The 14,745-nt window shown below is 39.0% G+C and overlaps 1 pseudogene; it reads right to left on the bottom strand.

The window, feature by feature from the left end:
• LOC113929541 lies at positions 1–11,658 on the bottom strand (annotated as a pseudogene).
• Between the last annotated feature and the right edge of the window lie 3,087 nt (positions 11,659–14,745).

Here is a 14,745-nt window from a genome sequence, read left to right as displayed (position 1 = left end):
AACTCATCTACAAACCACGTGTAGTTTTTAGCCTACCACCTACCTAATCCACAATACAGGGTCTATGTCCTATTTATGGAAATTTCTGGCTAAACATTTCTCATAATTTTTCACATGTTTCTGCTGCAATCCATTAAGACAGTTTGCAAATGATAAGATATTTTACCTAAAATAGTTAGCAATGTATCTTAAAATTTATATTTGCATAGAAAGGAAGAAGCTAATCTTAATGGTTTAAAAAAAAAATTAAGAATCTTTGGTAGCCAATTACCAGACAGGTAGGACATCAGGGAACCATATTCTTCCCAGGTGTTTGGAGCCTTCAGTGTGAACTTAATTTAGGCTATACTCATCATCAGGGATCAAAACGTCTTCCATTACAGAGAGCTGGGTTAGTCTTTTCCCACACAGTCTTACAAATTCGACGAATGTACTGCAGCTAACTTCACATCCACTGAGGCCCAAGGCTGTTAAGTTTTTACAGTGTTCAGCAATACAAATAAGTTCAGTATCAAGAGTCTGAAGACCATGAGCATATACCACTAACTCAATTAGTCATGGACAGTTAAGGCCTATTCGTCCTAGAACTGCTTTGCTTACTGAGCGACCAAAATAAAGGTAACAGGGGTTTCTTCTTTGAAGAATGCCTCAAATTCTTCTTCATATAAAAAGAAATACATAAAAACATCCACTCCAGGGGAGTGTTTAATAAGTGCATCCCAACTTTGTTTTTTAATAGAATGAAACTCAATTTGTCCAGGATTTTCACTCACAGCATCAATTCGAAGATGCTCTAGGTTAACATGAGTTTCACTTGAAAGTGCTAGGAGAAGTTCATCACTTAGGATGTAATAGTTCAACGCCAGTTCTTTAAGCCCTTGACAGCGATCAGCTACACAAAGGATTCCTGCAGGAAATGGGGGAAAATCCTTAAGAACCAAGAATCACACTGATACTAATATAACATCTTATAAACTTAAATTTGACATCAGTTATTCATTATTTGCTAAAATAGACATCAAACGAGGTGCTGGTCGACTTGGTCCGTTAAGTGGCCGCGTCTTGATTCAGGCTCAGGTAATGATCTCAGGGTCCTGGGATGGAGCCCCGCATTGGGCTCTGTGCTCAGCAGGGAGTCTGCTTGAGGATTCTCTCTCCCTCTCCTTCTGCCCTCCCTCCCCCCACTAGATCTCTCTTTGGCTCTCTCTCTCTCATGATGTCAAGATATATATAGATAGATAGATATACATATATATTACACATATATCTATAAATATGTAATAAAAAACATGTATAATAAAACATACATATGACGAAAATACTTTTAGAAGCAATTTAAACTATGTCTACCTTATGGATTAAGACTTCTTTTCGAAAAAAGATTACTTTTTTCAATTACGTTTCATAAGCATGTAGTTTTCAATATGCACATAAAGTATAATATATATAGTACAGTATATATACATATATACTATATACTATAATATATATTATATACTATACTAACAGTATAATATATATTATATGTAATACATATAATATATACTATTATACTGTTAGTATATAAAAAACATCATCCAAGCTTAAAAAGATATAACCTACCATCAGAGGAAACATGAGGACAGCTACTCATTTTTAGGAGTCTTAGAGTACCACTGTTGTTGGCCACTAGAATTTTCAATGAAGGATCATCCCCTGGTGTGTCTTCAATTTTGATCGATGATAATGATTTTGAGTTGACAAAGACAACTGTTAAGTGCTGACACAAAATGGGACTTGCACGGCAATAAGAAAAGAATTATGAAAATGTTATTTAAAAATCTACAGCTTCAATCAAATAGTTCACTGAAACTATATCCACAGATACTAACAATAACATAATAAAAGCAGTCAACGTATTAGCATTTTTCATGACACCATTAGCCAGTCAAAAACACTTCTCAAAGATTTCATAACACACCTTCCAATTATTTCAATCCTAAGGATTTGATTTTCAATATTAAAAGGATATAATTGTATTTATTTCCTAGAATAGGGGTTGGCAAATTATGACCTGTGGGCCAAATCCAGCCTAGTCTGTTACTGTCTAGCTCTTGAGTCAAAAATGGTTTTCATATTTGTAAACAGTTGAAAAACATTTTGTCCAGAATAATATTTTGTGACATGTGAAAATTACAAGAAACTTACAGTGTCCACAAAGTCTGACTGGCATGCAGTCATGCTCCTTCATTTACACACTATGTCTGCTTTCACACTATGAGACTGGAGTGGAGGAGCTCCAGTATTACAGTCTGTGAAGCCCATACTTACCGTCTGACCCTTTCAACCCCTGCCATAGAACAAACAAAATTTTCATGTTTTATTCACCCCTATATTTCCAGCAGCTAAAATAATATCTGGCACACTGTAGGAGATCAATAAATATTTGTTGATGAATAAATAAACGATCTTATTCTTCAGTGATATGCTTTTTGCTAGTAAGTTATCTAAATAAACATAAGATTTTTTTAAGATTTTTTTTTAATTTTTAAGATCTTTTTTTTTTCTTTTAAGATTTTTAGAGACAGAGCACAAGCCGGGGGAGCAGCAGAGGGAGAAGGAGAAGCAGGGCTCCCTGCTGAGCAGGGAGCCTGACGTGGGGCTTGATCCCAGGACCATGGGATCATGACCTGAGTGGAAGGCAGATGCTTAACCAACTGAGCCACCCAGGCGCCCCTAATTTTTAAGATTTTTATTTATTTGAGAGAGAGAAAGGGAGAGAGAGAGCATGAGCAGGGGGAAGGAGCAGAAAGGGAGAAGCAGAATCCCCACTGAGCAGGGAGCCCGAAATGGGGCTCGATGCCAGGACCCTGAAATCACGACTTGAGCCGAAGGCATATGCTTAACCGACTGAGTCACCCAGGTGTCCCAATAAAGATACATTTTAAAAACTTTCTATGTTTTGAAGATTGACAAACAAAAGCTTATTTATAGTTTGACTCCAAAATGGGTATAATTTCACAAGTTTTCAGATCCACTATTTTTTGACAGATAGAAAATCTGAAAACCAAATCCAGGCATGATCATTTTTCCTTTTTCAAAGTCAATTTGGATTCTACTAAAGGTTCTTTTATTCCTATGACAATAACCAAATTGGTTATAACTCTCAGTTCATTTTTTAAAAAACATGATGGTTTATATTAATTGTAATTTAATTAATACAAATTTTTAAATGGTGGATGGCTAGATCTCTTTACTGAATTTTATTGTGCCAAAAATTATTAGAGAAATACATCACTTTTTCCTTAAGAAATATAAGGTTTATTTTTCCCTTTAATCAACTCTCACCGGACGCTTAGTCTTGAAGGCTGTATTCCAGCATTAGAGGACCTGCCTCATGATGGTATCCATCCACATACTCCTTTAGCACTCTTTACGCCTAGCAAAATACTGCACTTTTATCCTATCTTTCCTCAGTTGACAAGTGAAAAAACTTGACACTCAGAGAGATGCATGACTTTGCCAGAAGCCACTCGACTCATTTTACTGTAAAGGCAGAGTTTGCAAGGAAGGGAGTCTGCTAATCACCGTCGCCTCGCGCTGGTGATTACACCAGCTAGCCCAGAACTGAAGCTGCTGTGCAGCATTTGAGGCAGCAGAGACTCTAAGAATTTCGGGTTAAGCTGACTCCATCATTCATACACAAGGAAATAACTACTGAGACGTAGTAAGTTTTCATCTGATTGTTCATATTACTCTAATCCCCAAATGACCCATTTTCCCCTGACTATCTCTTGAAGAGATAAACAGCCTAGTGAAATGCTTGAGAGCCATGACCCAGTTTATGAGAGAGAAGATGCTACTATTCCTCTACCCTCTTCCACAGGAAGGTTTTCATCAGCCAGTTTTACTGACAACCATAACTTAGTGCTTATTATATATCAGGCACTACACTCTAACTCCGGGTTTCTAATGGTAAATAAGCAAAACAGAATCCACTGCCTTCAAAGAGTGTGTGTTTTGTTCTAGGGGATGAGAACAGACATGTTAAATAATGACGGTAATTTCAAGTACTCATGAATGATGTAAAGAAAATACGTACTCGCACCGCAGAGTGTTAACTGGAAGAAGGGCCACTGCTTTAGCCAAAGTGGTCTAGGAAGCCTGCCCGAGGAGATGGAATCCAAGCTGAAGCCTGAGTGAAGACAGTTAGTTTATGCGGCAGGGACGGCTGGTGGCTTCCTAACACCCATTCATCCTTTCTTTCTTTGGTAATTGGGTCTCAATTTTGAGCTGGGCACATTACCAGTCCGCTAAAAAACGTTTTACCTTCATCTCCCAGAAACCTGGTTCCGGCCACACAGTTAAGTGCTGGCCAATGAGACTGCAACAGAAACATTATGTGGTACTCATGGCTAGCGTTCCTTGAAAAGCAGGGGGCATACCCTTCTTTCCCCATTTCCTCCGCCCTCCTGCCTAGAACAGGACGTGATGGCTGGAGCTCAGAAAGCCATCTGAAATGCCTACAAGAACATGGGATGCCTGGAAGGAGCTCGGGGTCCTAACAACTTCATACCAGCTGTGTTCATGCATGGATTTCTTTAATGTAAGAGAAAGAAACTCCAGCCGTGCTGTTTAAGCTTCTATTGTTTCGGAGTTCCTATTTTACAGAATCCAACATCATCCTAACTGGTATAGTTCACTTAGTACTATATTGTTCTAACCTCCAATGGAGAGGATACAGAATGACAAGAAAAACATCCACTGTTGGCCATACACTCTATATTCAAAGAAACTAACTGGCACTTGAAAATCCTAAGTATAACATCTAAATTTTATATTAATGATAGCTCCCGTAGAAACAATGATTAAAATTACAAAATATATCCAAAGGATGAAACCATGCATAAACTATTTCAGCAAAAGTAAGCGTTAGTCAGTAGAAAACTGCTTTAAGTAATTCTTTGAACATAAGGAGGACGTGGTATGTTTTTAGGAAAAAAATCCTTTTGGCCTAGATTGAAATATTTGAGAATTTTTGTGTCTCTCACAAAAAAGCCTGGTATCTTTACCTTTGACACATCCATAAAACTTGGCTTGGCCATTGAAATCAAGCCCAAGGTCTGGATAGAACAATTTGCCAGCTGAGAAAGTATATCGCAGGCAGCTTCCGCTGATTCAGTACTACTATCCACCTATACAAACAATTTTAAATTTTTATTTCCTGAAGGTGAGTTATCAGAAATTTATTGGAACTATAACTATGTAACAGAATTCAATTGCAAAATTGTATGTATCCTGTCAAGCTACAAACAAATTAGTATTTCTTCTTTATACAAAAGGTCTCAGACAAAAAGTGAGAAATAGAACTGATGACAAAGTAAACTTCTAAGTGCTCCAGACTTTCAAATCCTTTACAATGACCTGAATTTTAGTAATACCATCCAAATGAAGGAAACTGAGGTTTAAGTTACAGCTCAAGTTCTACACCTCAATCTATGCAAATAATTACAGAAGAGCAGGACAGAGCTTGGAGTAAAAATTCTGTGAAATTCACTGACTGCTTCCACATAAGGATCTAGACACAGAAAAAATGACATTAATGAAACGTAACTAGTTTCTCTTTAATGCTTATTTTTCTTACCTTAAAGCTGACATACTGGAGATGGATAGCATGCCTTTTACTGATCTGCTGAATGAGATCGGGATGGGTGGACTTAAAATACGAAGTCACTGATTGGTTCAGTTCAAATTCAAACTTTCTCCAAAGGTCAGGAGTATGAAAAACTTCATTCCATTTCCTACATACCGAAGACGCCCGGGCCCGATTAAAGGAAGATACTGAAAAATGCGTAATGCTACATAGTGAGGCAAACTCCCCCAGTCTATAAGGACAGTGTGCATATGGGTGTGGTTGAGAGAAGAGTAGAACCCAACTTTTGGTTGGTTCACGGCTGGTGAAGACTGGACAATTTTATTCACCACAGATAAATTGTTCCTCTTCATTCTGTAAACATTTAAAGATTTTGTGATCATATTTTCCACCTATCCATCAGACAGATGTACTCTAATTGCACAGAGTAACATTAGAAAATGAAAAACAGTTACACAAATTTTAATAGTAATCTTCCACTGCATTGCATTGATAGGAAGTGCCACGTGCTAGGGATACAGAGGTAATAGGGAGCTTGCTCTCCAAGGGCTACGGACAAATGGTGAAATACCATGATAAATGCCATCCCTGACATGGGGACAAGTTGCACTGGAAGAATAAAGCAATGACATGTGATTGAGTTCATGTATGGGAGGGAATGGTTGGGGAGGCTTCCAAAAGGGAACGTCCACAGAAGCAGTGTGTCTCGCAGGTTTATTCCTGGTCAGTTACTGTATTCTATCTCCTACAGAGAAGAAAGCATCACAATGCAATTGTGCTAACAACTCCTGGGGTCCTGAAAGATAGTAAAACGTTATCAAAAGCAGAGGCCTGGAAAAGCCCCAGCTCAGCCATTTACTAACCATGTGATCCCTTTTTGAATAAATTAAGCCTCAGCCTCCTCATCTGAAAAGCAGGGAAAACAGCAGTACCTAATCTCATAAGGCAGTTGTGAGGATTAAAGTACTTAAGTACCAGAACAAATAGTAAAGGCTTAATAAATGTTGCAGTCATTCTTGTTGTCTTAAATTATCTAATGCATTTCCCTGAACTAATTTCATTACTTAATTTGAAGCACAATTTTCAGGTGAAACCCAGGACACAGCAACACACCTGACCCTCAGGAGCAAATGTAAAACAGCAAAGGGATGAGCATTCTTCCCCAACAAAAAGGCAAGATGAATCTCCACGTAGGAGCCAGCGTGAGACACAACTAAGTTACAACAAATTTCAGGTCCAGATATATAGTATCTGGAACCTGTATATAGGGTTATCTTGTACATATATTCTACATAAGAATCCAAAGTGTTTTAAGTATTCAATTATTTGAGAGACAAAATAATGGAAAAAGTGGTTCTCCACTTTATTTAACTTTGGTTGACTACTTAACCCACTTTTCATCCTTGAATGTTAGAAATGTATATATCTCTGTCTGATGTGAAACACTTCTTAGCCATAACAGAGTTGGATCCCAAAGCATGGCTGACCTATAAAGTTGCTGAACAAAATGAAGGGTCATCTTTAGGGTTTGGAAAACTAAAATGGAAAACAAAAATAGATGCAAAGCTGTATCTCAAGCATTAGGCAAAAGAGCTATCACATACATTTAGTATGACTTAACCAGTTATATAGAATATATCAAACTGGTGACACCAATAATTCAAAGTATATTCAAAATATTCTTATTTTGGCTCTTTTTTCAAAATATGCTTATTTTGAAAGGGCTGCCCTACTCAATTTTAATTCCCTAAATTGAAATATGTTGGCCCAGGTAAGGTAAAAGAATGAACAATGGATCCTAAATTCTGATATGGAGCACATTTATGGACATTTTGCTTGTACATGTTTCATTTGGTAAACTTAGAGAATGGAATGTTAAAATTTCACTAAATGACCACAAAAAGAGTTATCCCTAATATAATCCTTCACTGGAAAGGCATCACAGCCAAAAGTAAAATAAGATTTCAACCAAGTGTCAGGTTAGCAAACTACCTTGAGTTGTAAACAAAAGGACTGTGCTGTACATTAAAGTGACTTTGTGTAACATGGACGGATTGTTTTGTTTATTCAGTAAAATATTAAATTGCCAATTCACTGAGAATCACCATAAACAACAGACATTAAATGAATACCAGTCATCCCATTAAAAATAACATTTTAATTTTTTTTCTTTGTGTACATTCATTTTCAGAGTCTAAGACTCATCCACAAATCATGAATTTTATGTAAGTCAGTAGCAATGAGCATGAGTTAAATATATTTTAGAATGCAAGGCAAATTGATCTTTACTAGCTTGAAAACCTTTATATAAAAACTCCAACCTAAACATACACGATCATTTAAAAAAACTGACGATTGCTTTTTCAAACTGTCAACTTTCTTACCTAACGAAGGCTTCCAAGTTATAGTTCACTCTGAACGAACGACCTGCTGCCATGGGGTACTCACCAACATCCATTGGATTTCATTTCCTAGCTTGGTAAAATACCACAAAAACACATTCATCAGAATGTGTATAAGTAAAAATCCAGTAACTTTTATGCTTAGGATATTTACCTATCATTGCATTATGTTGAAGGATTTTGTTAGGAAATTACTGATTCGAAAACAACTGTTTTCTACTTGGGGGGAAAAAGCCGGTCCATAAAAACAACTAGCCCGGCTAGTGGGAATATGTAAACCCCTGCCAGGAATCAGGGTAGAAGATCTACTAAGAAAGCTGTGGATCAGTCAAAAGGCTCTGAAAATTTCTATTTTAATGAACATGTATGGAGAGATATTACAAAAAGTTTAAGTAGCCCAAGATTATACTTATTTGTAGGCTGTGTAAATCTTTCAGTTCCAGTTCTTAGGAGCACATAATGCCACTAGTTATAATAATTAAATAAAAATACACATAAATTTTATTGAATATTGTTTGACTAATCTATTAATTGTAGATTTTTTTAAGTTTTTCACTTATATTGACAGATATAACTGATTCATTCATACTCAATTGATTCATTCATACTGTCTTTGAGGTCTGACCAATTTTAGGCAAAGTAACTTGCCAGAGTTGTGAGCAGTCTATGGACATGGAAGAAAATAGTAATGGGTCTACACCAGGATAAAACTCACTGCCTTGGCATCATGAATAAATGTTGTAAAGTCAAAGTAAATAAATAAATGCATTCTACTACCTGCATAAGCCAAATTCAACGGTACAGAGGAGGGGAAGGAGACAACCCATTAATCCACTAAAAACTTCTTTTAACTGCTGTGTACTACTTGCCAGGTCTCAATTTCTCTCTGAAACCTGCTTCTAACATAGAGCTTTGGAGAACAGATAGGGAGAATGTATTTGAGCTCAACATCCACAATTTAATTTCCCCCTCCACTACCTGATGTTCCACTACTATCCAACCCACTATTTACAAGGTAACGTCAGGGTTGGTTCTCCCACTTTATATTCCACTCCAGACGTAGACAGAAAGGAGCTACTGGCACATTTTCAAAGGAACATCACAAATAAGGGAAGGAACAAGTCAAGTGACTTGTATTCCCCTCATCAGATGTCACACACAGTTTTATTTACTGCAGAAATCATATCGAGACAGCTGAGTTATCGAGACAGCTAACTCTGTGTCTGCAGGCCTTCCTGTATGCTGGAGAATAGAGCAGCAATCTAGTAAGGGTACATAAACAGTGAATCACTAGACCCCTAAGAAGATGGCAAGCAAGTACCTATCTCAGATCAAGTCACTGGAGCCTTCAGGATCAAATGAACCATTTCCCTGGGTACTGAAGAAACCTGATTGCTGTTTCAGAGTCACTATCCGGAATTCTGAGTGACAGGAGAACATAAAACCAGAATACGGGACCCCATCAAGTGATAAGCCAAACTTACAAAAAAAGGAAAGCCTGGCACTGATCTTCAGTGCAAAACTAGTCCACCTTTGAGCATTTGGGAAAGAATGTAACAAAGTGGCTTCACTAACCACCCTAACCCAGTTTCCTTTTTTGTTATGTTTACTAATTTGGTGGAACAGGTGACCATGTGAATTGGATCCTCTGAGTATTTAAGAAACCTCCAACAGTATTCTTGAGAAGAACATTTTCAAAGACAGATTAAATGAAAGACTGAACATCTAAAGCCAACCTGGTACCAGTAGTGGAAACAGCTATCTTTTGCAGCATCACCAGATTCTTCCAGATTGGTTAAATTAAAACAAAGGAAGTACTCTGAAAAGTTTCAAGTTTTCAATCGTCACAATGCTAGAAATGTTGTGTAAATATTACAGACAACAGAATAAAGATTCAAAACTACCTAAAAGGCTAGACAAATTTGTTGGAAGCACCAAGATGAAAATGAACAGAAATAACTACCAAATGAAATCTTATTGCTGCTACCACGAATCGGAAGGTGTGGCCTGGACAGGAGAGCTGGAGATCTGCTTCAAAATACAGCTTTCAAACACATAGCTTTCTAATAAAAGAGCCAATTATGCTAAGGGCCAACACTTCCTCCCAATAAATATCACCCAAGCACAGAACAAAAGATAATTTTTTTAGAGATGTTGGGAAAAAAACATTTAATTCTTTGCAGCCCACATGACCTTAGTTGCCTTCTAAATCTAAAAACTGCAATTTTTAAAAATACAGAAGTCAAATTACAGTATCACCAAGGGTTCAACAAGACAAATAGAGTAAGTATTATGTCAAATTAATCTTTCCTAAAGCACTGATTTCCAGCATTTTGGTGTTCTCACATTTCACCACTGTTGTAGCAATTTTCTATACGGTCTCCTAAGTCTTTCTGTGGTATTAAGATATACTCATTTAAAAAAATAAAAAGAAAACTTTGAATTTTAAAATGGGCATATTTCCTTTTAATGACTCATAGGGAAACTGAAGTTTTCAAAATGTATATAGATTCAAAACACCTTGTGATAGGCAAGGAGAGGGTTCCAGAGAATCTGAACCAGGCAATCTGTGAGAATCCCTGAATTAGTGATGGGAGGCTGTTAGGCAGCTTTTCCCTCTCCTGTCCCCCCCTCCGCTCCTTCTCCCACCCCCATCTCGCCAGCCAGACTCTGAAAAAGAAAAGGCAGTGAGGACACCAAGCCAGGTCCTCTACAGGGCAGCCTTCGGAACTGGGGAGGGTCCCATCCTAGGGTTGGGCACATGAAGGGATCTAACAATCAATACAAGGGATTCAAGAAAGTATTTCGCAACATTTTTCTGAGAACATAATCAATTCATTCAGCTTCACATTTTGGGAAGTTTCTGGGCACAGGTGACAAGGCAAAACCAGTCCACCTTTGAGGGCTGGCTCTCCCAAGCCACGGGAAAGGTTGGAGTCTACCTCTCTCTTGGCCATTTCTTTGTAGCAGACATAAACTCTCGCCCGCTACCCTCCTGTTACCTAAAACCCTCCCAGCCGTCGTGCAAAAGTGACCACGTCTATCAGTGGCCACTGCTCATTTTCCCCAACTCCCCTTATTCAAAATATCCCCGAGAGCGCGTTTGAGGGCCGCGTCAGGACGAAGACAATCCTCGCAAACTTACCCTCCAAAGACGAAGAAAATGACTGAATTCGGGAATGCGGGTCCCGCGCAGGCCCCTGGGGAAAAACGCACACGGTGAGAAGTGAACCACGCGAGGCAGTAACCGGCCAGACGACAACCCTCCCTCCCCCCTCTCCCCCCCGCCTCGCCCGGGAAATCAAATGCCGGGGGTCTGGGACGGGGTCGCTCCTCAGGGCGGGGAGGCCACGTCCTCGTGCCCTGAGTAGGCGCAGTGACCACCGGCGCCTCTCCTCCCCACATGGCCACCCGCCTGAGCCGGCACCCAGGCTCCGGCCCGGGGCTCCCTCAGTCTGCAGAGGTGCAGCCCTCGAAGACCACCACGTCCCCCACAAGGACCTGCTACCTTCAAACCTGTAACCGCGGGGGATTCCGCGCGCGCGTCCCTGCCTCCGCGGGCCGGGCTGCTCAGCAGTACCCGCCCACCCCGACGGTGCCCCAGTGGCTGCCCCGGAGCTGAAGGCGCGGGGACACACACCCAGACCCCTGCGGCAGCGGGCGTCCCTCGGCCCGGCCTCCCCTCCGCCCCGCCCCGGCCCGGCCCCACCTGGCATGCGGCCTTCCGCCCCTTCTGCGGGAAGTCCACGCGCATGCGTGCACACCTGCTCCGAGGTCCCGGGTTGAGGGGGGGCGCCTCCTTAGGTGGTGAGGGGGAGGTCCTCTGCCTGCTGGTCTTCAACTACACCTCTGTGACCACCTGAGTCGTAAAATCGACGGCCAGCCAAATGACAGTGAACTTAGAAGTTCCAGTTTCTAGAAATAAGCCTCCCCGGGGAAAGGGCACCCTTTATTAATATGCAATTAGTTGGAATTTAAAATATGAAAAGTGGTAACAGGTCAGTGTTAAGTATGTATATATTACCTCTCTGTCCTGTGCCACATCTCTTTCCCTGGGGCTAACCACTGCAACAGTCTATTGTGTAAACTACCAGACCTTCAATACATACACGCAAAAGTACACAGAGGTAGGGATTTTATTACTTTTTCTTAATCATTAGTTCTCTTAAAATCTGAGGTCAAACTAAACGTAATGTTCTGGAACTTCTGTTTTTGCTTATCATGGACATCATTCCATGTCGACACAGATAATTCCCCCCAGACTTTTTTTTTTTTCCAAATGGCTTTATTAAGGTATAATGAACAAACTGCACACACTTAAAGCATAGAATTTGGTAAGTTTTGACCCCCTTGAAACAGTCACTACAATCAAGATAATGAATATATGCACATCTTCCAAAAGTTTCTTTACACCCTTCTGTAATCCCTCCTTCAATTTCTCCTGCATCAGCTTTCTGACGCTACATTAGTTGGCATTTTCTCAAATTGTATGTAAACTGAATCACAGAGCAGTACTCTTTTATCTGGCTATTTGCACTCAGCATAATTGTATTGAGATATGATACAGCCAGGTTACTGGATGTAATACTTCATTTCTTTTTATTGCCGAGTAGTATTCCATTGTATGGATATACCACAGTTTGTGTATCCAATCACCTGAAGATGGACACTAAGGTTATTTCTAGTTTGGGGCTATTGCAAAATAAAGGTGCTGTGAGCATTATTGTACACATCATTATATGCAATTATGCTTTCATTTCTCTTGGTTAAATACCAAGGAGTGCAATAGCTACATTGCATACAAGGCATAGGTTTATCTTCTAAAGAAGACTGCCAATGTGTTTCCAAGGAGGCTATTTTTTATTGCTGCTAGCAGTTTACTACAGATCCATTTCTTCCACATCCTCACCCACACTTTTTAATCTAATAGGTGTCTAGGGGTATCACAGTGCAGTTTTAATTTACATTTCCCTAATGAATAATGATGTTGAGCATTTTTTTCATTTTTTTCATCTTCTTTAGTGAAGAGTCTAGATCTTTTGCCTAATTTTATTTGGTTGGTTTTTCTCATTATTGCATTTGGAAAATTCTTTATATATTCTAGATACAATTCTTCTATCAGATATACGACTGTTAGAAGGTGGTGGAGGGACTAGAAAGTATCCCCCAAATCAAGAAGGCACTCTGAGACTGAAAAACAAAGCAGGCCACTCCATACAGTTTTAACAGAGTTACTTTCAGGGTAACTTATTGACAAGGAAGATCTGGTGGGTGACAATCCAGCTGTGCAATTATTCTCCATAAAGTCTGGACTTTAGTCTATAGATTTTATAGTGCAAGAGGACTGGCAGAAGGGCAGTGTAGTGAGATAGAAGGGTTCACGTGCACCTACTTGACATCAAACTTTCCATTGGATCTTGTGGCACCACCTGTGCTAGGAAGGAGAGAGCTGATGTTATCTTTAACAAATTTACAGAGGGCCAAATCAAGCCTCCCCACATCCTGGCCTTGGCTGGCATTTCTAAGGGATGTATATTAGTCTCCATGGGGTTCCAGAAGCCTGGCAGTGTTGCTGGTGGGAGGAGGGGTGTTAGCCATCAGACTTGAAGGAATAGAGGGCTAAAGATGAAGAGATGGAGTCAGTGATGTTGGCTTTCCTACATATGACTTGTAACTATTTTTCTTCCCAGTCTTTGGCTTGTGTTTCTACTCTTCTTTTGAAAAGCATAAGTTTTCATTTTGATAAAGTTCAGTTTATCAATTTGTTCTTTTATGTATCATGATGTCAAATCTAAGAAATCCTTCCCTAAGCCAAGTTCACAAAGATTTTCTCCCATACAGTTTATAATTTCACATTTTACATTTAGGCATATGATTCATTTGAGTTAATATTTGTACGTGGTGCAAGGTGTGAACCAAAGTTCACTTTTTTTTGTATATGCATATCCAATTATTCCATCTCCAGCTTTTGAAGAGACTTTTTTCTCCACATAATTGCCCTTGCACCTTTGTGGAAAATCCATTGTTCATGTATGTGTGGATCTATTTTTAGACTATTCTGTTTGATATATTTGCCTATCTTTATTCTATTATCACACTGCCTTGATTTCTTTAACTTTATATTAATTTTTGAAATCAGGTAGTTTTCGCCCTCCAAGTTGTTCTTTTTTCAAAGTTGTTTTGGCTACACTATATTCATTCCATATGGATGTAAGAATCATCTTGTCAGTATCCACAAAAAATCTTGCTGGGATTTTGCTAGAGATGGCCTGGAATCTAGAGATCTATATGAGGAGAACTGACTTAAAAATATTGAGTCTTCAAACCCAGAACATAATGTATCTATTTATTTAGGTCTTTAATTTCTCTCAGCAGTGTCTGTAGTTTCCATACAGGTCTTGCCAATTTTATCAGAGATCTCTCCAGGTACTGCATAGTTTTTTTTTTAATGTAAATAGTGTTACTTTTAAAATTTTAATTTCTAGTTGTTTGTTGCCAGTATGCAGAAATACAGTTGATTTTTCTATATTGATCTTGTATATTGCAACCTTGCTAAAATCACTTATTAATTCTAGGAACTTCCATTGGAATCTAGTACATTCCACTGGATTTTCTACATAGACAATCATGTTGTCTGTGAATAAAAAGTTTAACTTCCTCCTTTCCAATATAAATGCTTTTTATTTCTTTTCCTTGCCTGATTGCACTGTA

This window comes from Zalophus californianus, chromosome 5 (genome assembly GCF_009762305.2).
Source record: "Zalophus californianus isolate mZalCal1 chromosome 5, mZalCal1.pri.v2, whole genome shotgun sequence".
Lineage (NCBI taxonomy): Eukaryota > Metazoa > Chordata > Mammalia > Carnivora > Otariidae > Zalophus > Zalophus californianus.
Note: the sequence above shows the minus strand (reverse complement) of the source record. Positions and strands in the feature narration are given on the sequence as shown.